The 24572-nt window shown below is 35.5% G+C and overlaps 1 long non-coding RNA gene across 1 annotated transcript in view; it reads right to left on the minus strand.

Annotated features, from left to right (window-relative positions):
- Positions 1-3109: 3109 nt before the first annotated feature.
- The window catches only part of LOC109267735 (uncharacterized), a 220041-nt gene continuing 198578 nt past the window's right edge, over positions 3110-24572 (minus strand). Inside the window, exon 4 of the long non-coding RNA XR_008423679.1 lies at positions 3110-3788. This is a non-coding gene — a long non-coding RNA (uncharacterized LOC109267735). The remainder of the gene's footprint in view (positions 3789-24572) is intronic.

The raw sequence follows: 24572 nt of genomic DNA on the forward strand, positions 1-24572 counted from the left end.
GCCTTTTGAGATAGGCAACAGGCAGTGGCTGACCAAAAAAAATATAAGAGGGAAAGAAAATACACACACACACAGAGCTGATTCTTGTTATTTATGACACTTATGTTATATAAAGTCACCATGAACATGAATTCAATGTTGAATTCACAAATACTGAACCACTGCCCCTAGAAGAAATACAAAGTTAGGTTTTGTGAGCCTCGGGTCAAACAGTCTATATGCAATCTTGTTTTATGTGAGTTTCTGTCTAAAGATATCTTATTTACTTGCTGATGACTTATTTTATTGTTGACTCATTAACTTTGAACTCACAGCCAACAGCACTGTAATTTGTGCCTAAACAAAGCTTACCTAATACATGTATTTTCTCCTCAAGGCACATCATAGCCTTCCTGTGCTTAGAACACTAAGTAGCACTTCAGAACTATGCTTGAGGGCCATTTTAACAGGTGAAATCACCAACAAAATTAACAAAAAAAAAAAAAAAAAAAAAAAAAAAAAGAAAGAAACAATATGGCACTAAATAGACTGTGAAAAGCACACTTGTTTATAATATGAGGGCTGAAACATGACAGCAGGTCATCACCTTATGCAACCTCAGCTAGTAATGTGCACGGTTGGGTGATTCAAACATTGTGCCGCTGTGTGCATATCGACAAATAACTGTGAAAGCACTGAAAGTCTGATTTGGGGGTTGCATACAAATTTCAGTAAGTAGGCAAATTTATAAATCTGTAGTCCACATAAATGAGGATTGGCTAAGTTTTTCTTATTCTTTTTTTTTTACACCATGTTTATTTTATCAATGGATTATACGTTGTCTGCCATACTTATTTCCTTCTCCTTACAATAGTTCAACTACATTTCTCATAACACACTATAAAAATTATTCCTGAAAGGATAGTCTTTGACCACATTTCTAGCTTTACTAGGACTTAGGCATGGCCTTGTGTAAACCTCCTTGCCAAAGGAATGGACACAAAAGTAATATGCACCCTTTCCAGACTTGGCCTGTAAGAACCGCCATACGAGATTCCCTATGAACTTTTCCCTTTCTCACTTCTGGATGGAGGCAACCCCAGGGCAATGTTGGGAATCCTATGTTAAATTTTCCAGAGTCACAGGATGGGAGAAGCCATTGAAAGAAAGTCAGGACAACATTATCCCTTAATCATTATTTGGAGGTGAACTGCCCAACATGATGGAAAAAATACACTTTTGTGTTCAACAATTAAGATTTGGAAATTTATTTGTATACAGCAGCAAAAGCTACATTAAGTAATATTCTGACTAACTCCCATTCCAGTTAGCCTAACAGGGCTTCCTCATATCCTGTCTATGTCTCTATTGCCTAATTCTCTGGAGGATGTATCATAATTGCTCTGTAGAGACTTAGGGGATATTATTTTACTCACCTATTTCTGGTCAGCTTCAATATTAAGGCCAAAATGATAAGAAAGGAACTTGAGACACTGACAACACATTCAAAGTGTTCTTCTGTGAAAAGATTCATGCTGCTGTCTGTTACTGTTACACTAGAAAATTTAGGTCCTGGATTATTTTATTAATTCAAAAATGTTCACTGAACTGGTAGGGATATATGATTATTTCTCTATCTGCTACATTAGACAGACAATTTGGCCTGAAAGAGACAGCCTCCACAGGGAAACCCAAGATAGGTTCAATAGGTCAAGCTATATTAAATGCATGTAAATCCATAAGTGAGAGGGAAAGTTACACATTTTAACTCTTGTAACATTTCTGGAATGTCCTTAGCTTCTGGCTCAGTATTCTCCTTTCTCTCAATCTCCTCGTCCCTTCAGCTTTCTCTTCACAGAAAGTGTAATTTAAGAAGTTGTTGGAAACTAGCATATTAAAATGCTCCAAATTTTTTTCCCTTCAATGATAGCACTTTGGGGCAAAGAATTAAAGTTACTCTGAGGGCTTGCCTCATGGGAGAGCTCTGCGTTCCAGACTAGTTACTAAACCTTTGGTCATGAACTGAGAGCCTCCTGTCTCTTGACCAGGTTTCCAGCTCTCGGACAAGTTTTTCTTGCATCAACAAACATTTACTGAGAAACTGTGTTTCAAGCTACATGTTAGGTACTATGCTAAGAATTCAAAGATGACAAGGTCTCTATTCTGGTGAACTAGATACATAACATATTAAACGATGTAATAAATACTACAGCAGAGGCGTGTACAGAATTTTACAAGAGCACAGAAAAACAACGAATTCTATGAAGGTTGGGCAGTGGAATAAAGGTAGGGAAGACTCCCCAGTGAAGGAGATACTTGAAGTAGCCCTTAACATATTTATGGGATCTTGTCATGCAGAGTAGAAGAAAAAGACTTCTGGGCAGAAAATGTGCTCTCTATAAAGGCTCCAGAAATAGGAAGAAACCAAAATGTGTTCAAGACATGGTGAGGAGGTCAGCATGACTGGAATATAGGAGGCATGAAGGGGAAAAGATGGAGATAAAATTTTTAAAAGGGGAAATGAGCCAAACACAGAGGTCTTGCTTGTGTCATGGGAAAATATAATTTGTGATCCCTCACTGCTTTCTGAGGATGGTGGAAACAGCAACTGAAAAGTCTTTATTATTTTCTTGAATGGGTTGATGAGTATGACCATGCATGTTTGGTATATTTAGTTTAGTATAAATAAATAAGAAAGGGAATGGATAAAGAGACTTATAGGCATAGAACAGAGGAACTGGGAAGCTATAGGTCCTTCATGCTGGGAGGGATTAAAAAATTAAAAAGCCCATAAATGGTCACACAGCTGACAAAAGACTAGAAGAGAATGAAAACTGTGATGGGTATTTATTGAGTTGTTTGCCATTCAGTCTCCCATGAAACTGTAGGTAACTTCTAGATTGCTTGTTAATGTTTTGGTATGACAGGACTATGTACTGTATTAATCAAACAGATGCCAGCTTCATGTGTTCTTCAATGTTAGTACTAGATGAAAACAGAAACTGTTTATATGGAAATAATATGCTAAATTTGATGCTGAAACTGCAGGCAACTAAGACCATAGATTTTAAGCAGATAATTAATATCACATTGAATTTTTAGGACTAATAACTCTAGATTAAAGCATGTTAAATAAGTGATGACATAGCAGAGATAATAAATTGCTCATAATAATGAATGTTAATATTTTTTTTTCTTGTCCCCACAGTTAAAGCTACATTTTCTTGGCTTTCTTGCATGTATCTTGTAAGATAAATGTGAAACAAAACAACACAAACCAGACCAGCCTCCATCAGACTGGGCCCCTGAAAGACTGTGTGGAAGGAGGAAACCATGTGCCTATGATAATAGTGTACAAATGTGAGCAAGAAGTAAACCTGTATTGTGTTTGAAACACTATAAATTTTAGATCAACTTCTAATAGCTATTGGGCTACCCTAACTAATGCAGGTGGGAAAAAATAGGAAGCTTTTAAAACAATCCAAAGAGGCAGGATAAAAGCTTGAATGGAGGCAGTAACAGTGGAAACAGAAAGGAAGAGGCTACTAGTTCATGACCTAACCATTTCTTACAATATGTTAACATTAGTCAGGTGGTGCTGCCATAATATCAAGTAACAGCCCTCAAATTCAGTGGCTTATACCAACAAATACTTATTTTTTTTTCTCACAAGTCTATAGGTCAATTGGGTTTGGCTGATCTCTGCTGGGCTCAGGTGGGTTTGGCTTCAAGTTGCCAGAGGTTCAAGTCTGTCCTAGATGACTCACTCTATAGCCTTCAGTGAACTGGGACATGCTCTTCTCATGGCACTGGCAGAGACACAAAAGAGTAAGAAGAAACACACGATTTCTCTTTAGGCCTAGTTCAGAACTAGCACTAAATCAACCATTTCCGCCTACATTTCAGAGTGAAAGCAATTCACTAACTAAGCCCAACATCAATGGAACATGTACGTATAATCTTGTCATAAAGGAGGGCAGGATCATGGCTACAGGAAGGGAGGAAAGAAGGAAGAGTTGTGAATGAAGAACACAACATACTCCAAAGTGTATCTCAAATTTGTTCTCCCTTGTGAAGCTTTCCACAGTTATTCCAACCTACCTTATTCCTTTTATATTTATTGTCAGTAATCACATCATTCAGATCACTTTATAAAAGGAGGCTGCTTTTTTATTCTATTCACTTAAATGGTTAAGAAGGCTGCTATATAACTAGATATAGAAGTGACTACCTAGCTAACAGTCTTGAGACAAACACTTTTCTAACATATTCTCAAAGCAAAAATAATGTTACTTATTTCGGGTGGCTACCCTATGCAAAGGGTAAGATGAGGCAGCTGAACTCAACAAGAAGTGCACAATGAAGTTTAAAGTCCATAAATGATAAAGTCAGGAGGGACTGAGTTGGTGCTACTCTTGGAAAAGGGAAATTAATATTAGATAATGTTCACAGAAAAAATTATCAGCAGGGTATTCTGCAACTACAAAGATTTGAATCTAAAGATTATGAAGTTTGTGATTTAGAGACAATAAATTTACTTATTTATTTGTTTTTTTAAAGTTTATGTATTTTGGTGGGGAGAGTGTGCACAAGTGGGGGAGGGAAATAGACAGGGAGAGACAGAAGCTGGGTATTGATGAGGTGAAGTAGTCTCCTTGCTATGGAAAAACAAGCATACTGGCTATCTCAGAAAAAAAAAAAAACAGTTCAAAAAGCAGGGGATTCCCAGAAATGTATTTATATTTATTACATAAATACTTTCTCTTGCCTGATTGTGTCTAATAGTTTTGGTCCCTGTTGCATATCTCCAGAAAAAGCGATCATTGTAGGCAAGTCTCCAAAATCAGTCTAGCACGGTTGCATTCAAAGATATGACAAATAATGTTTGTAATTATGCCATATATTTGCATCATGGTTTACAAATTATAAAGCACTTATATATGTATTTCATATCCCTCAAAACAATTTTTTATTTTAAGCCTGGAAATGTAAGAAAGAACAAAAAAAGAATAACAGATTTAAACTAGTGCTTAGTTCTAATATCAAAAGCATCTATAAAAACATTTACTGACTATTTTCTGTAGATAAGATACATTATAAAGAAGAATCTCTTCCTGGACTGATTCTTTTGTGTAAAATGAACTTTGGCCTTTAGTCTTCTGGGCAAGACTCTCACTGTATTTTATTGCAACTATTTCCTTTTCTGTTTCCTCTCTTAGACTATGGGCTCTGTAAGGCATTCATATTTATTTCCTAACATTTAGCAGAGTACCTGGACCATAGTAAGCGTAAAAGCAAAGGTTTTCTTTTTTTTTTTTTTTGAATGCTGAATGAATGACACTTGTTTTGAAAAGTTAAATTAATGGTTTCTATGTAATATGTCAATTATGTCTCAAAGCTGGAAAAAAATCAATGTTTTAGCAATTGTTATAGAATTAATTTAGTAATTGATAAACTTAGTCTTTGATAAATGGACTGTTTTTACATCTGGTGTTGAATTTCAGCTCTGAAGATTCTTTCTAAACCACTCATTATAATATGTCTCCATAGGTTCATTTGTCAAAATATGTGGTCAAAGTTGTTCTAATCAACCCCATAAGCTCCTTTTTCTTAATAATCCATCTGTTGTTTAGAGAAGGGTTATTGACCAGAAAAGCTATCACATTTCTATGGGAATCCAAACTTCCTTTGGAGTGACGTGAATTTAGAATAATAAATGTTTAAAAATAATTAATTAATTAATTAATAATAAATCATGTCTATTTCTATTTCTAAACATCACAAATTTAGAGGCATGATTATCACCTATAGCTAAGGGAGAGTATAGCTGCTTCTCTCCTACCTAAATTTTACTTCAGTTTAAACTAAAAATGTTGATTTCTTTTCAAGTGACAATGCTCTAGCTATAAGCAATAATCTGGACTTCAAATTATGAAGTTTAAGATAATTTCCTAAAAATAAGTTTTAACAGAGAAAGAAATGATTAGGCCCTAATTATTCAATCTATGGAAATTACAGAAGCGGAGGCCCACTTTGCCAAATCTGCAGGTTTGTCTATGGCAGGCTGAACTTCAAAGTCCAATAGTCACATTTTAAATCAGCTGTAATCAAGTTATTACTGATCTCTGTCTCACAAAATGAGAGGGATTAATTTTTCTAATTCCTTTGTTAGCAAACTCAGGCATATACCATAGTATTCTAGAGCTTTCTCCATAGAAACAAAGTTTGTAATTTAAATGAATCCATATGGCCATTCTGCCCTGATCAAAATCAGGTGAAAACTTTTAACACAGTCCTGTGACTCTTCCTATTTCAGGAAAAAAAGTCCCCCAAACTAGTTGAAAACATAACTTCAGTCATCTACAAAAAGCTTTACCTTATCTGTATTTCATCTCAGAGATTCTCAAGGGACAGAGAATTCCTTCCCTGGACAGTATCATGGAAGGCTGATTCACTCTCTGTAAGAGGATGTGGTACTTGTATCCGATATAAATATAAAGTAAGACTGTAGCCTAGCTACATAGATTAATAAAAGCTATTAGAATGATTTTGATTTAGAAATTTATTCCTGTTCTTACTTCATATACACACTCCAGCACGAATTATTTTTTTAATCAAATGAATTACCTGATATAATAATTCAGCCTTAAAATGGAGTGTAGTATGTTGAAGGAATGCTGCTTTTCTGTTTGCTGCAGAGTTTAGCATAAGGAAAGGGATGTCAAGTATGATCTTTCCCACGAAGTAGTCTACTGTAGAACATGGCCGTACTTAAGGAAAAAAGAAATCCTAATGAACTAACACAGGGGAAAGGCTGTTTCCATGGCAATTGAACTATCAGAAAGCTCAAAGAACAGAGATTCTCTCTCTAGATAGTTTAGGTAGTTCCATTTTTAACTCCTTGCTACTGGCAGTCAGAATCAACAGGAGCTCAGGCTAGCCAAGTAAATGTTTATTTTCTAAAACACCAAGAAATAAATCATGATCCAGTTATTATTTTTTGAAAAGGTGATCATTACCCTTGAGAGAGGGGAGAAGGGGAGAGATGAGAGAGATGTTTATAAAGAGTTTTGGGCAGAAGGCAATGAAGATTAAAGAAAATTCAATAGAACTTATTTGAGTTTAAGAATCATGTACTAAGGACACAAGAGGCCATCAAAAGAAAATTCCTATTCTCTTGTAAAGTCTGTGATAGTGATGCAATCAGTGTACTAGAAAGTATTGAAGAGGGACACTCATCTCGCTTTGGGTGTGGCTGGGAGTCATCAGAGAGGTAAAACCTATACAAGTTTTAAAGGATGAGTCAGTGCAAAATAAGCCAATAAGAATGGAAAGGAATTGGGACACAAATGAGCAGAGGAACCAGAATGGTCTGTATGGGAAAGAATTCCAAGCAGTTAGTTTTTACTAAAGCAGTTAGTATTACTGTACCAAGTGTGAAACAGCTGCCAGAGATGAGCCTGGACAGAAAATGAAAAAGCCTGTGACATAGCAGAATCTGTGACTTTGGATTTTATCTAGAGGAGAGTCTATGGAGGGTTTGTGTTACCTTTCCTGGTAATGGTAAAAAAATAATATAAGAAATGACAATGATAATTAAAGATGTCTGTTATTTAGTACCTTCTATGCAATAGGCATAGAATTAGCACTTTATATAACATCTAATTTAATATTTAACCAATCAGGTATACTCTATTATTGTCCTTTGTAACATAAATGTTTGACTCACTCGTCAACTTTTGAATCCCATTGGGAGGGTTAAATACTTGTTTTCTCAAATTCCTTAGGTAGAAGTGACCACATGACACAGTTCTGGCAGTAGAAATTTGGGTTCCTAGAGGTAATTTTGCTTTTCTAATAACATAAAAAGAAAGACAGCAATACTATTACTACCACTCCTATCTTCTTCCTGCTTTGAACACAATGAAATGCCTCGAATTGCAGCAATTTATTGCCTTGAGGTGAAAGAATTGGGGAGCAGCCTAGAGAATGGCCGAGAAGCTGGCCCTGACATCCTCAAGCTTGTGCACCCAAATCAGCAGCTGCTTATTGATGAGTGGGGAAAATGAACCCACTGACAGTTGAAAGTTTTGTTACATAAAGCTGTAAGTACTCACATTTGATACACCTATTTCATAGAAGAGGAAATTAAGTTTCCAAATCATTAATAACTTGCCCAAGGTCATGCAAATGGTTGACTCAGGATTCCAAATCAAGTTTGACTTTAAAGCTTGGCTTCTTAAACATCTTGACATATCAGCACTTTTTTCCTCACTCTTTAGCTTGAAAGGGGGCAAAGTAGAAGGCAGGTCTGTTCCTAGGTTAGAGAAAAAGAATCTTCTTGGCACAGAAAGGGAAAATTTAAGAATAGAAGAATGGAAAACTCACTGTAATAACCAAGTTTGCTTTTGGCCCACATAAAAGGAAAAAAGAGATAAAAATGAATAGAGGAATATCTCCTCTACCTCAGAGTGCTTTCTTTTCATATATGCAAAGCCTTTTCCATCAAGCTTCCCTTACTTCTTTCAATGAGAAATATATGAATACTAGCTTAAGGTACTGCTCTTCTCTAGGAAGTTAGAAATTTAATAAGTATGTTGGCAATATCTTATAACACAAACTAAAACCTTGATTCTTAAGTTATTTATTTACTCAAACATTTACTGAATCTTTTTTTATTTACAGTAATGAAGGAAGAACTTAGAAAGCTGGTGAAGGGACAAAGGAATTTCTCTATCATCTCACATTATTTTATATGTTTATTATACATACCCCACCACTCCTTTGGTAAATTGACTGTAGCTTGCTGGGCTAACCACTCTGTGCCATGCAGGGAGCTCTCAATCACAGGATACATGCACAAAATTGTGACATAAATGCAGTACAAGATGGTGGTTAAGAGTGCAGGCACTTGTGTCAGTCTGGACTAGAATGTCAACAACTTACCAATTATGTAACCTTGGAAAAGTTACTTGATTTCCCTGTACTTCAGTTGCCACATTTTTAAAGTGGGGGTAAGAATAGTAACCACCTCACAGTGTTGTTGAGGTGGGTTAAAGGAGATAACTCATTTAAACGTCCTTAAAACTTCAAAAATATTAGCTAATATCATTTTGTCTTTGGAATCTCCATCTTCCCTTTATTGCATCTTCCAAATCCCCTCCCTCTTCAATAACTGGTACCCAAGTAATTTATCCTTACCATAATAAACAAAATTTGCATTTACAATGCACTTATAGTACAATGTAAGTATACAGTGCCTCACCTAGGGACACATTAAGTACAAAATGCCTTACCTAGGTACATATTAGGTATGAAATGCCTCACCTAGGGATATCTGTACCTTAAACTTCATCACTAATTGTGGAATGATTTGTTTACCAACATATAGCAATGAATAGTTAGGAAACTATATCGCTGGGCAGGAAGTCCTTTGTAGCATTCTTTTAAAAAAAATTTTTTTTAATGTTTTATTTATTTTTGAGACAGAGAGAGACAGCACATAAGTGGGGGAGGGGCAGAGAGAGAGGGAGACACAGAATCGGAAGCAGGCTCCAGGCTCTGAGCTGTCAGCACAGAGTCTGACGCAGGGCTCGAACTCACAAACCGGGAGATCATGACCTGAGCCGAAGTCCAATGCTTAACCAACTGAGCCACCCAGGAGCCCATGTAGTGTTCTTAAAATCATAACAGGTAGACAGTCTTCTAATGGGATGTAAGTAAAGCTCCAGGATGAATCATCATTTGAGAGTCAATAGAGTATTTCACACTATAATAAGAGATTACTATATTATGACGTCACCTCTATGACTCCAACATGGCTCTCCAGTCTAATTTTGTAAGATATACCTTGTCCTGCCTTCTCATAGATTTTTTTCCTTTACTTCTTTTTTCCCACAGTAACAAAAAGAGCCAAAAGGTCAGCAGCTATGTAGAATGGTATCTACCTTACATTTGTAAATTCTAATAACAGCAAAGGACAGTATGTCACTCTTGAATGGACTTGGCAAGTGCCTGAACAAATACCAGGAATATATGCATGCCCTGGGTTTCCAGCACCTGTTTGACTTTACTACAAGGAAAACTCTCTTCTTTTTTTTTTAAGTTTATTTATTTATTTTAAAAGAGAGAGAGAGAGAGAGAGAACGAAAGAGTGGCAGAGAGAGAGGGAAAGAGAGAGGTAATTGCAAGCAGGCTCCACACTCTCAGTGCAGAGTCCAATGCGGGGCTAGATCCCATGAACTGTGAGATCATGACCTGAGCCAAAATCAAGAGTCAAATGCTTAACCAACTGAGCCACCCAGGCACCCCATAAAACTGTGTTCTTCAAGAGAAAAGCCCCCAGTATATCTTGAAGGAAAACGTAAACATTATTTTTTGAAACACCAAGTTTAATTTAACCTATTTAACATATACAGATGAATGCCAACTATATTTCATCTTAAGTCTTTTCAGAAATATTATTAGAAGAAATCCAAATACATTTTAACACAATAGTATATAAAAATTAAATTAAAAGATCAGCCTTCCAAAAGAGAAAAAACAATCATAGAATTAGTAAAGACAGTGCCTCCTTTGAAAAAGGAGTTAATATAATTTTGTTTAATAAAATGTCACAACCTTTTCTCACTAGCATTAGGATATAATGAATATAACTCACTTCTGAGGATACAGCTGTGTCATAGCTTGGCTATGTAGTTGCTATTTCAAAACAGGTTTACATGTCCACTTTAAGGCAATATGCAATATTACAGAAAAGTTATTTAATTACAAGTAGAAAGTAACTCAGAACATCAATAAAAGAATGACCTTATATGAAAAGGAAGGTGAGCATAGTAATTTAGTAAATTATTATTCTAGAAAGAATAAGATTTGCTCCTTAAAATCCTCTTGAAAGTCTTATTACCGCAAATTCCTTTTATTATTATTTTTAAAGTGCAACTAAATAGTTCTGCATGGCCTAAAGGACCATGACCAAAGTCTTCTGTGTGGCATATAAAAACCTTCATAGTCCAGTCTGCTTACCTCTCAAGCCACACTTTCCATATTCCTCCTCTGTTTCCTTGCACTTAAAACTTCATCCATGCTGAACAACTTGCAGTTCCCCAAACAGGACATACCTCAGGGATTTTAGTCATAATTTTTCCTCGGTATAGAAGTCTTATCCTTTTCCTTGACTATCTGGTGAACTTGTATACATCTCACACTTCAGTTAAAATACTGTCTCCTCAATGTAAAGCCTCCTCCCAGGGGACTGAGACACTCTTAACTCTTAAAATCTCACTTTATTTTGCACATCATTCTATTACAATGGTTCTGATACTGTATTGTAATAGTTGTTTCCATATATGTCTTCCAAATAGACAATAAGAAACCCAAGTACAAAGGCATTCTTTTTATCTTCACATTCTCTAATACCTGGTATCATATCTCACTATACTAGGTACATACATCTATTAAATAATGAATCTTTAGAGTTCTTATTAACCATTTTCAGTTGTGTATAAGATATGTTTATTATATACATTTGTCAGGAATCAAGATGGGTCTGAAATTTTACCCTACCCACAAGGTAGTAAGTTCAATCACCAGTCTCACAGATGCTGGTGGAAGAAAACAAGACTCCAGAGCAGAGAAGTGAAGATTATTGCAGCAATAGCAAGAGCCAGAGTACCAGCACTTTTTTTGCATTAATTTCCCTTACCTCAAGTCCCATAAGGGCACTACAAATGGTCCCTGATGGATGCCCATAGGTTGTATTACAAGGAGGGAAACCCTGAATTTAGGAAACCCAAAGTTTTTATACTGGGATGTAAGCATGTCTGCGCCTCACTCCAGAGTGAGAAACGTATCTTTCTAAAGCTATTCACTGTACAAATATCTTTGGAGAGATAGTCCAGGACAAAAGAAGTCAATTCTGTTTGCAAGATGTGCAGAAACATAAGATACCCAAGGAGAACTGTGTGCCAACAATATTCTGTCCAAGGGACTATAGAGTAGAAATGATCTTTAACACTTCTAAGAGCAAACAAGAGAGGGCATGGGTTCTCTGTTCTCTCACATCTAATGTAAAAATATGGAGGTCCTGTACTGAGATGCTAGAGTGTGTCATCCTCAGACTCTGAGTGACTATGTGGATCAGAGCTGCTCTGCTGACCAGTGTTAGATATGTAACTTGAGTGAGAAATAGAATTCTATTGTGTTTAGCCATTGAGCCTTCAGAGTTCATCTGTTTTCACAGTTCTTTGTCAGAGTGCAAGTATTTCATGAACAAAAATTTTATTACTTTGTGTTAATTTAAATAGACTCCCCACCAATAAAATTAAATAACCTTTCATTGCTATGAAAATACTGATGAAATATTGATGAAATCTAATTAACTTGTTTAAAAATGTAACCACTTGTTTTATTGACATCTATATTCAATAGTTAACTCTGTGAAAGGTGTTGAAATACCTAAGAAAAATGTTTCTATATACTGCAAGAGTTCTAATGTAAAATAATGAGCAGTCTGCTTTTCTATTTGACCCAGAAACTACACAGATAAAGGTTTCTATCCTGAATCTATTCATCAATATGTCATTCAATTTTCATTCTCTCACTCACTCAAGCTCATCAATTAAGTAACTTCTGTGTGCTTACAGTAGTATAAGGGCGTACATAAAATGCTATAAGAAATGTTAAAAGCCAGTAGTTTTTCTGTCTCTTTAATGACTGGTTGGTTTATGGGAGTTCTAGTTTTCATTCATAAATTCAGACCTACATTTGGGCAGGATCCACAAACTTCCTTTAATTCCTTATCTGAAACAAACATTTAGAAGTCTCCCTTTGTAGAATCACAGAGAAAGTATCAAATAAATTCGGAGAAACAGAAAGGAGGGAAAAGAATTAAAACTCTCAATATTATTTCCATTTGGCCTACAGAAAAGTTAAGAAAATGACATCCTCTCAATTTTCCATGTTGAGAAACTGAAACTGAGAGAGGTTTATGTAATTTTCCCAAAAGCTAACAAGTGGTAGATTGGAATTTGAACCAGTCTTTCTTATCACAGCATCTTCCTCTTTCTTAAAACTGCACTGCCTGTATGAAAAAGACATTTGTGATTAATCTGGGAGGATTTCAAAAGAAAACACTGAAGGAACAAAAATAAGCAGGAGAGCATAGCATTAGATGGGCATCCTCATATGGGATAGAGTATAAAATCTTTAAAGGGATATAAAGAATGTTTAAGCTTAAAACTCTAGATCAGAACTATTCTAGGAAAGACTTGGAATGCTCTGCTAGAAAGGATAGAGTATCTTCACTAGAATACAGAACTAGTAAGAAGGGGAGAAAGGAAAGAATACATGATTTAGTCTGGTGTCTGCATTTTTTATAATAATTTATTTGGAATAAATTGCACTTATTAAAAGTGGAAAATTTTATGAGTTTTGATATATGTTTACTCCTGTAAAATCATCATCATAATCAAGATAATGAACCTATCCATCACTTCCTCAAGTCCCTTTGTAATGCCTTCCTCTCTTCACCCCTAAATCTACAACTACAGGGAACACCTGATGTGCTTTCTTAGCCCATTATGTAAATGAAATACACCGGTTTCCTTCTATCAGCATTTTAAAAATACATCCATGTTGCTCATTAGTATCCCAATATATGGATATACTGTAATTTGCTTATCCATTCACCTATTGGTGGACATTTGGGTTGCTTGTAGGTTTGGTCTATAGCAAATAAAACTGCCACAAACATTCTTATACAAGTTTTTCTGTGAATAAATGCTTTCATTTCTTTTGGGGAAATTTATAATATTGCAAATGGCTAGAGGGTATGGTAGGTGTATGTGTAATTTTTTTTTTTAATGCTGGCACAACAGATCCACAATGAGATGCCACTTCTTATCCAATAGGATAGCTATAATTTAAAAAATGGAAAATAAGTTTTTATGATGATAAGGAGAAACTGGAACCCTAATACATTGTTGGAAGGATCATAAAATGCTGCAGCCACTGTGGAATACAAGGCACAGCATAAGGAATATGGTCAATGACACTGCAATAGTGTTGTATAGTGACAGATGGTAGCTACCCTTGTGGTGAATATAGCATAATGTACAGAGAAGTTGAATGACAATGCTATACACCTGACATTAATGTAACACTGTGTGTCAACTATACTCAAATGAAAAAATTAAGAAAAACGAATATCCTATTGGATTGGACTCTTAAATGCATTAATGTTGTTATATGAATTTCACCTCAATGTAAAACAAACAAACCAAAAAAACTTTCAAAGTGTTTTCCAAAGTGCCTGTACTATTTAAAATTACTAGCGTTAGGAAATGAGAATTCCGGTTACTCCATATCATCACCAAAATTTGGTATGGCCAGTCTCTTTAATTTTAGCTAGTGGTGTTTCAGTGGGGTTTCATTTGATAACTGCCTAGTGACTGATGATGTTCAGAATCTTTTCTTATACTCATTTATTATATGCATATCTTCCTTCCTTGCTAAAGTGTCTTCATATTTTTTGCTCAAATTTTACAGTTTGTTTTTCTTAAGTTTTTATTTATTTCTTTTTAAAAAGCAATCGCTCATTTTATTTTTTGTTAACTTGTTTTATTTTTTATTTTCATAAATTTACATCCAAATTAGTTAGCATATAGTGCAACAATGATTTCAGGAGTATATTCTTTAATGTCTCTTACCAATTTAGCCCATCCCCCCTCCCACAACCCCTCCTGTAGCCCACAGTTTGTTCTCCATATTTATGAGTCTCATCTGTTTTGTCCCCCCTCCTTGTTTTTATATTGTTTTTGTTTCCCTTCCCTTATGTTCATCTGTTTTGTCTCTTAAAGTCCTCATATGAGTGCAATCATATGATTTTTGTCTTTCTCTGACTAATTTCACTTAGCATAATACCCTCCAGTTCCATCCATGTAGTTGCAAATGGCAAGACTTCATTCTTTTTGATTGCCGAGTAATACTCCGTTGTATATACATATACCACATCTTCTTTATCCATTCATCCATCGATGGACATTTGGGCTCTTTCCATACTTTGGCTATTGTTGAGAGTGCTGCTATAAACATGGGGGTGCATGTGTCCCTTCGAAACAGCACACCTGTATCCCATGGATAAATGCCTAATAGTGCAATTGCTGGGTCGTAGGATAGTCCTATTTTTAGTTTTTGAGGAACCTCCATACTGTTCTCCAGAGTGGCTGCACCAGCTTGCATTCCCACCAGCAGTGCAAAAGAGATCCTCTTTCTCCGCATCCTCACCAACATCAATTGTTGCCTGAGTTGTTAATGTTAGCTATTCTGAATCAATTCTAGCAGTTTTTTGGTGGAATCTTTTGGATTTTCCATATATAGTATCATGTCATCTGTGAAGAGTGAAAGTTTGACCTCCTCCTGGCTGATTTAGATGCCTTTTATTTCTTTGTGTTGTTTGATTCCAGAGGCTAAGACTTCCAATACCATGTTGAATACTAGTGGCGACAGTGGACATCCCTGTCTTGTTCCTGACCTTAGGGGGAAAGCTCTCAGTTTTTCCCCATTGAGGATGATATTAGTGTTGGGTCGTTCATATATGGCTTTTATGATCTCAAAGTATGCTCCTCCTATCCCTACTTTCTTGAGGGCTTTTATCAAGAAAGGATGTTGAATTTTTCAAATGCTTTCTCTGCATCTATTGAGATGATTCTTGTCCTTTCTTTTATTGATGTGATGAATCATGTTAAGTGTTTTGCAGATATTGAACCAGCCCTGCATCCCATGTATAAATCCCACTTGGTCACGGTGGCTAATTTTTTTTAGTGTATTATTGGATCCGGTTGGCTAACATCTTGTTGAGTATTTTTGCATACATGTTCATCAGGGAAAGTGGTCTATAGTTCTGCTTTTTAGTGGGGTCTCTGTCTGGTTTTGGAATCAAGGTAATGCTGGCTTCATACAGAGAGTTTGGAAGTTTTCCTTCCATTTCTATTTTTTGGAACAGCTTCAAGAGAATAGGTGTTAACTCTTCCTTAAATGTTTGGTAGAATTCCCCTGGAAAGCCATCTGGCCCTGGACTCTTGTTTTTTGGCAGATTTTTGGTTACTGGTTTGATGTCCTTACTGGTTATGGGTCTGTTCAAATTTTCTATTTCTTCTGTTTCAGTTTTGGTAGTGTATATGTTTCTAGGAATTTGTCCATTTCTTCCAGATTGTCCATTTCATTGGTATATGATTGCTCATAATAATCTCTTATTATTGTTTTTATTTCTGCTGGGTTGGTTGTGATCTCTCCTCTTTCATTCTTGATTTTATTTGTTTGGGTCCTTTCCTTTTTCTTCTTGATCAAACTGGCTAGTGGTTTATCAATTTTGTTAATTCTTTCAAAGAACCAGCTTCTGGTTTCATTCATCTGTACTACTGTTTTTTTTGTTTTTTTGGTTTTTTTGTTTGTTTTTTTTTTTGGTTTCGATAGCATTAACTTCTGCTCTAATCTTTATTATTTCCTGTCTTCTGCTGGTTTTGTGTTTTATTTGCTGTTGTTTTTCCAGCTCCTTAAGGCGTAAGGTTAGGTTGTGTATCTGAGATCTTTCTTCCTTCTTTAGGAAGGCCTGGATTGCTATATACTTTCCTCTTGTGACCACCTTTGCTGCGTCCCAGAGATTTTGGGTCATGATGTTATCTTTTTCATTGGCTTCCATGTACTTTTTAATTTCCTCTTTAACTGCTTGGTTAGCCCATTCATTCTTTAGTAGGATGTTCTTCAGTCTCCAAGTATTTGTTACTTTCCAAATTTTTTTCTTGTGGTTGATTTTGAATTTCATAGCATTGTGGTCTGAAAATATGCATGGTATGATCTCAATATCTTTGTCCTCTGAGGGCTGATTTGTGTCCCGGTATGTGATCTATTCTGGAGAACGTTCCATGTGCACTGGAGAAGAATGTATATTCCTCTGCTTTAGGATGAAATGTTCTGAATATATCTGTTAAGTCCATCTGGTCCAGTGTGCCATTCAAAGCCATTGTTTCCTTGTTGATTTTTTGACTAGATGTTTTGTCCATTGCTGCGAGTGAGGTGTCAAAGTCTCCTACTATTATGGTATTACTATTGATGAATTTCTGTATGTTTGTGATTAATTGATTTATGTATTTGCGTGCTCTCACATTTGGCGCATAAATGTTTACAATTGTTAGGTCTTCTTGGTGGATATACCCCCTTGATTATGATATAATGCCCTTCTGCATCTCTTGATACAGTCTTTATTTTACAGTCTAGATTGTATGATATAAGTATGGCTACTCTGGCTTTCTTTTGTTGACCATTAGCATGATAGATGGTTCTCCATCCCCTTATTTTCAATCTGAAGGTGTCTTTAGGTCTAAAGTGGGTCTCTTGTAAACAGCATATAGATGGATCTTGTTTTCTTATCCATTCTGTTACCCTATGTCTTTTGATTGGAGCATTGAGTCCATTGACGTTTAGAGTGAGTATTGAAAGATATGAATTTATTGCCATTATGTTGCTTGTAGAGTTGGAGTTTTTGGTGGTGTTCTCTGGTCCTTTCTAATCTTTGCTGCTTTTGATATTTATTTATTTATTTATTTATTTATTTATTTATTTATTTAATTTTCATCTTTCCTCCCCTCAGAGAGTCCTCCTTAAAATTTCTTGCAGGGCTGGTTTAGTGGTCACAAACTCCTTTAATTTTTGTCTCAGAAACTTTTAGTTTCTAGTTTGAGTGACAGCCTTTCTGGATAAAGAATTCTTGGCTGCATGTTTTTCTGATTCAGCACATTGAATATATCATCTCAGTCTTTTCTGGCCTGCCAAGATTCTGTGGATAGGTCTGCTTCAAACCTAATCTGTCTTCCCTTGTAGGTTAAGGGCTTTTTTTCCCTTGCTGCTTTCATGATTCTTTCCTTGCCTGAGTATTTTGTGAATTTAACTTTGATATGCCTTATTGATGGTTGGTTTTTGTTGAACCTAATGGGAATCCTCTGTGCTTCCAGGATTTTTTTGTCTGTGTCTTTCCCTAGGTTAGGAAAGTTTTCCACTATGATTTGCTCACATAACCATTCTACCCCTATTTCTCTCTCTTCCTCTTCTCGGACCCCTATTATTCTGATGTTGTTCCTTTTTAATGAGTCACTGATTTCTCTAATTATTAAATCATACTCCTTTGCCTTAATCTCCCCTTTTTTTTCCTGCTTCATTATTCTTCGTAAGTTTGTCCTGTATATCACTGATTCTCTGTTCTACCTCATCCATCCTTGCTGCTGCAGCATCCATTTGTGATTGCAGCTCAGTTATAGCATTTTTTATTTCATCCTGACTAGTTTTTACTTCTTTTATCTCCACAGAGAGGGACTGTAATCTATTTTCATCTCCAGATAGTATTCTTATTATCATGATTCTAAATTCTGGTTCAGACATCTTGCTTGTATCTGTGTTGGTTAAGTCCCTGGCTGTCATTTCTTCCTGCTCTTTCTTTTGGGGTTAAGTCATTTGTTTTGCCCTTTTGAAGGCAGAAAAGGAATTAACGAGGCAGAAAAAATTAAAATAAAAACATTAAAATTTGAAAAAATATTAAAATTAAAAAATTAAAAATACACACAAAAAATAGAATAAATGATGCTAGATCCTACATGTGTTTTGTTCTGAGTGTTGAAAGTGGCTTGATAGATTAGAGAGAAAAGTGGGAAAAAAGAAAAAAAAAGGAAATCATTTGAAAATTTGACAAAAATGAATACACTGCAGTAGACTAAAATGAAATGATAAAGTAAAATAGAATTTGAAAAAATTTACAGGAAAGTAGAAAATATAGTAGAAAAATATTAAAGAAAAATGTTTATTAGCACCATGCTCTACCCAACTGAGCTAACCGGCCACCCTAAAGAAAAATGTTTTAAATAAAAATTGAAAATAGAAATGAATTTTGTCTCTTTATGTATTCAAGAAAAAGAAAAGAGAAAAAAGAAAGAAAAAAAGTAAGTCATTTGAAAATTTGAAAAAATCAATACACTGAAGTAGACTGAAATGAAATGATGGAAATAAAACAGAATTTGAAAAAATTTACACAAAGTAAAAAATATAGTATAAAAACCTAAAGAAAAATATTTTTAATAAAAATTGAAAATAAAAATGAATTTTTTCTCTTTCTGTATTCAAAAATAGAAATGAAAAAGAGGAAAGAAAAAGAAAGAAAATTGAATAGATGGACCTGCTAACAGACTGAAATACTACTAAAATTATTTCGTTTTCCCCTACAAGTCAAACTATGAAGCGCTTTATAGTCCATACACTAAGCAGTTGGAGAGACTTGTGCTCTTGAAGAGTGAGGTTGGCCCAGTTGGGCGGGGCTTGGCATAATGGCCCATTCTCCTCTAGATGGTGCTGCTAGCCTACTGGAGTGGATTGTTGTGGCGCTTGTAGGTGTATGCACATGTGCGGAAGCGGTGAAAATGGCGCCACCCAGCTACCCAGTCTGTAATATGGGAACTCTGTTCTCCCCATCAGCAATTGTGCACCTATCCTTTGTCTTCGGCTTTCATCCACTCCCCGCTTTTACACTGTCCATGACTGAGCCCCAGGTAGTACCTCTCTCCTGAGCTTTGTCTCAGATGCAGCTGTCTTCCCCAGCCCCTTACTTCTGGGGGACTGTGGCTTTGACCAGTTCCGCCCCCTGTGGAGGGTCTTACTGAGCAATGGCGGGGTGCCAGCCGCACCCAGGAATGTTCACGGTACCATGCTGCTGCCAATGCCCAGAGACTGTGGTCAGGTGCCAGCCCGCCACAGAAAAAGTTTGCGAGATAGTGCAGCAGCAGCTTCATAGATTATGGAAAATCACAACACACGTCTGGCACCAGGCTTCACCCTTAATGACCTTGTTTCAGCACCAGCAAATGGGGCTGTTCTCTGGGGTCTGTTGGGACCTGGTGGTCTCACAGTCTCTACCAAATGTCCTTCCAGCAGTGGAACCACTTCTCTGCATGTGGCCCGAGAACCTTCTGTACCCCACTCTGCTTCTGGGGATTCGCCCTTCCCACCAGAGCACCACCAGGTATCAAGCTGTGGAGTTTCACACTCTGTGCTCCCCCTATTTACAGTCTTAATGGAATTTAAAACCTCTCCTTTCTCCTGTCTCTCTTTTTAGTTCAGTCCCTGCAGCTGTTTCCAATTTTACACTTTGTCTCCAGCTGCTTTTGGGGAGGGGTGCTTTTCCCATATTATCCCCCCACACACCCCCCCCACACACCCCCGTCTCCGTCCTCTCACCACACACAAAAGTGGCTCCCTGCCCTCTGTGGCTTCTCTCTCCCCAAGTTCACCTCTCCGTGCCGCACACCTGCTGAATTCTGTGGTTCAGGTTGTGCGGACCGTTGTGTTAATCCTCAGATCAGTTTTCTAGGTTTACAGGATGGTTTAGTATTGGTCTGGCTGTATTTCATGGACGTGAGACACACAAAACACTTCCATGCTGTTCTGCCATCATGGCTCCCCCTATTGATGATTCTTAATGGAAACATTTATTACTATGGTTGATTCATTTTTTTTTTTACAATTCAATCACTCTTCTATATTTACTATTTGATATTTTACAATTGGAAAGGAAGTTATTGTATCCTCCTTTTATTTATATATTCATTTATGTATTTATATATGTAAAAATTTATGGATTTTAATACATTTTGATGCTCAATTGTCCAAGATTTGGCCAGTGAGAGCTCTTCAAACTAGTTCCTGTGCCTTTATGCTGTGTCTATCACTATTTGAACACTTCTTTACCTACTGGCACCCACACAAAAAAGTTATTCTAATCTCAACTTCAACTTTTGCTACACTACCTCTGTAATCAGTTATTTTTCTAACAATCCCTGGTTCTTTTTAGTGAAGAATGGTATTTAGAAACCAGTATCTGGGTGCTAGGGATGCTTACTAGTACTAGAGTGTATTATGTTGAGGTCATGTCAGTGCACAGAGATAGAAAATATCTAAATACATATATGCATCGATAACTATTTCTATATCTATCATTATATTTTAAAACCATGAGTTCACACTGACACCTCCAATTCCAATATAACATCAAAAGCTTCAGTCTTCTCCCTTTCCATTTCTGTAATTTGCTTCTGTGACAATTAGAAAGCTGGCTCTTATAACCCACAATATATTTACCTATTTGCTCAGTACTAGAATATACTTCAAATATTTCCTAATTGTTAACCTAAACACCTATGAAAAACAAACCTAGTAACTAGAATCAATATTTGTTTATAGTTATTTTTTATGTAACCTTATGGTATATAATCAAAATATAGTGCACAAAAGTTCCCAGAATTAATCCCACTCCCACTCAGTTTAAATTACTCATTTGGAATACAATTAGGCTCTCATTTGTTTCTGTTGGATACACTTTGGTCTCCCCTGCCCAACCTTTATTGATTTCATTCATTCATTCATTCATTCATTCATTCTAGAATGTGAAACATCATCTTGGTACTGAAATTCAGAACTATGACATAGTGCAAATTAGAGAACTGTCTCTCCCCTAACCCATACATTCTATTCCATTTGTATAGCTCCCATTCTTTTCTACCCCATTCTTAACAAGCCCTGGTGGTAACTGTCACAGTCTTTGGTTATGCTTCCTGTGTTTTGGAATACTTGAATAAGCAAATATTTTTTTTCTTACACAATTCAGTAAATGCCAGACACTCTTTAATATTTTGCTTTTCAAAAAATCATGTATACTCCAAATCATTCTCTATGAGCTTGAAGATTTTCCTCTTTCTTTTTACAGCTGCATAGTATTCTTTTGGAGAGAAATACCATAATTTGTTCAACCTCTCCTCTATATAGGGGCATTTAGGTTGTTTCTCATATTTTGTAACTACAAACAATGTTGTAGTTAATAACCTTGTGCATATATATTTTCAAATTGTTGGGTGTATACGTTAAGGATAGATTCCTATAAAGGGCTATGTGGGTTGAAAGATAAATGCATAAGTGCTTTTGTTAGCTATTGCCAAATCCCCTTCTCCACAGGTTGTACTGATTTGCATGTTTGAAGTTGTCTCACTAGCAATATATGAGAGTGCTGGATTGCAGACAGCTTTCCCAACAAATATGTTTTCATAGTTTTTAATTTTGCCAATCTGAAAGATGAAAATGGTATGTTTGTGTAATTTCAATTTATATCTCTTCTATTTAGGAATGAGGTTGAATGGCTTTTAATTAGGGTGATTTTTATATCTCTTTTTGTAAATTGTTAATTATCTTTTACCTACTTTTCTATCAGGCATTTTGGTGTTTCTTCCCTCTCAATTTTTAAGAGTTTTTTTATACATTCAGGATATTAGCCCTTTATCTGGCTATATATAGCAAAAAACTTTTTAGTTTTTTAGTTGCCTGTTATTATCTGATTTGTTAGGATTTAATGGTTCATTAAACTCCCATATAGAGAATATACTACCAAGACCTTATTCTTCTTTCCTATTTATTTTTAACTCTCTTTAATCCTCCCATATTTTATTTACATCATTTCTACACTGTCAGAATTATAATATTTCTAATTATACATCCATCCCTGTACCTATATTTGTTTTAGTCTTAGATGTACAATAAAATATATTAAATGTTTACCATAAACCACTTTGCTGAAGTTTTCTCAGTTATCTCTTTATTTGAATAAACCCTGCCTCCAGCAGATTGTTTTTCTATTTTTTTAAGATCTGAATACAAAATCTTTGGTTTACAATTTCTTCCTAGTTTTTTGTTTTGTTTCATTTTTATGCTGTAGATCTTTATTATTTTGTAAGTTGTTTTGGAGAAGTCTGACTCCAGGCTATTTTTCCCTCCTTACAAGTCATTTGATATTTTTGAAAAAGTGCCTTTAAGAAAATTTTTTTCTAGATCTTAGAATCTAAAAGTTTACTCGGACTGTCTCAAAGCTGGCCATTCGGGGCCCATTTTCTCAAGTACACACTGAATCTTTTCAATATATTAGCTCAGATCTTCATTTGTAACTAGAAAAAAATTTTGGATTACAGTTGTGAGTTAATTCTATCCCATTGTTTCCTTTTTCTGTTTTAAGGACTCCAATTTATACACTCTCTCTCTCTCTCTCTCTCCTTTGCCTGTCTTCCATTTCAACCACTTTCTCTCTGTTCCTTTTTATTTTTGTGTGTCACTTTTCATTTTTTTTTCCTATTTCAATGTGTCATAAAAATTTCACTTCAGTCTGTTTTCCCTTGAGTACCCTGTATAATCATATTTATGATAATTTTCTTTTTCTTTATTTCTTTATTGAGTTTAGTCAATTCCTTTTAACTACTTTTCGTCTATTTCTGTCTTTAATGTTTTCATATCTGTAAGTACTTGTTTAGAATTCTAAGTTCAATTTGGAGTTCTCTTATTGCAATTTATCTTCTTCATGCTCTCTGGGACAACTTCTCATCAAATGAGATATTTTTATTCTTATTTTATTATCTTATAGCAGCTTTGAATAGATTTATTCACTGTTCTCTTATTTATTTTGTGAATCTGTGGTGGCTTCCAATATTTTTAGTTCAATGGTGCCCTCTTCTGTCAGTGCAGCAGAACCCACCTTGTTTAATGAATTTTGTGGGGGGGTTGCTGAGTAAGGTGGGGGAGGGATGGTGTGTCCTCCAGTTTTGGATTACTTTTTGGATTGTAAGACCCTAACATTTCTTTTTGCTTCCTTTATACTTCATTACCCAATCTCCAAAAGTACCTTTCCCTTATCTTTTTGTTTTTTTCTCCCCCAGAAGCAATGTCTTACAAAGACTGCCACCTGGAGTTGTGTGGTTAAATCTCTTTAACGTGGTCAGTGCTCTTATCTACCAGCATATTTTTCCAATCATTTCAACATAAGGGTGAACTTTATCCTATCTGGTATTGGTTTTCTATCGATCTTTGACCCATCACTAGCTTTCTTCTACTCTCTTTCCAGCAGTTTTTCCTGTAGTATAAGTGTACAAGTCTACAAGAAGGCTTGTAGACTTACAGGAAGAGCATGAGAGACAGCTCATTTAAATATACATATATGTACATATATGTAAATGTATATGTATAATATATATTATATACATGTAAAAGTAATTTGGACTTTGAATGTTCCCTGTCTTCCAGTTATGCTTGGAGTGTAGTTATGTGTAGTTTGTTTGTTCTTTTGTTGTTCTGTATTATATTTGAAGGAATATGGGGAGATACACATTAAAACAAGTGCAATTTTTGTAGTGACCAGAAGCTCTATTTATTCTATTATAAAATTATTTGTTAGCTAATTTTTGAATGAGTGATATATTCATTCCCACCTACTTTTATCTTCTGTCACTTCTTACTAATATTTAGTTCTTGTATGTCCTTCCAGAAATTTTAATGTAATATATATATGTATATATATATATATATATATATATACACACACACACACATATACACATATATATGTATACATATATATATACAGACACATACACACACACACACACACACACACACACACACACACACACACATATATAGTTATTTGTCCACTCCTTGTTTTTATATAAATGGTAGACTACTATATG

The sequence above is a fragment of the Panthera pardus genome, unplaced genomic scaffold (assembly GCF_024362965.1).
Source record: "Panthera pardus isolate Hobbes unplaced genomic scaffold, ASM2436296v1 HiC_scaffold_2, whole genome shotgun sequence".
In the NCBI taxonomy this organism is placed as follows: domain Eukaryota; kingdom Metazoa; phylum Chordata; class Mammalia; order Carnivora; family Felidae; genus Panthera; species Panthera pardus.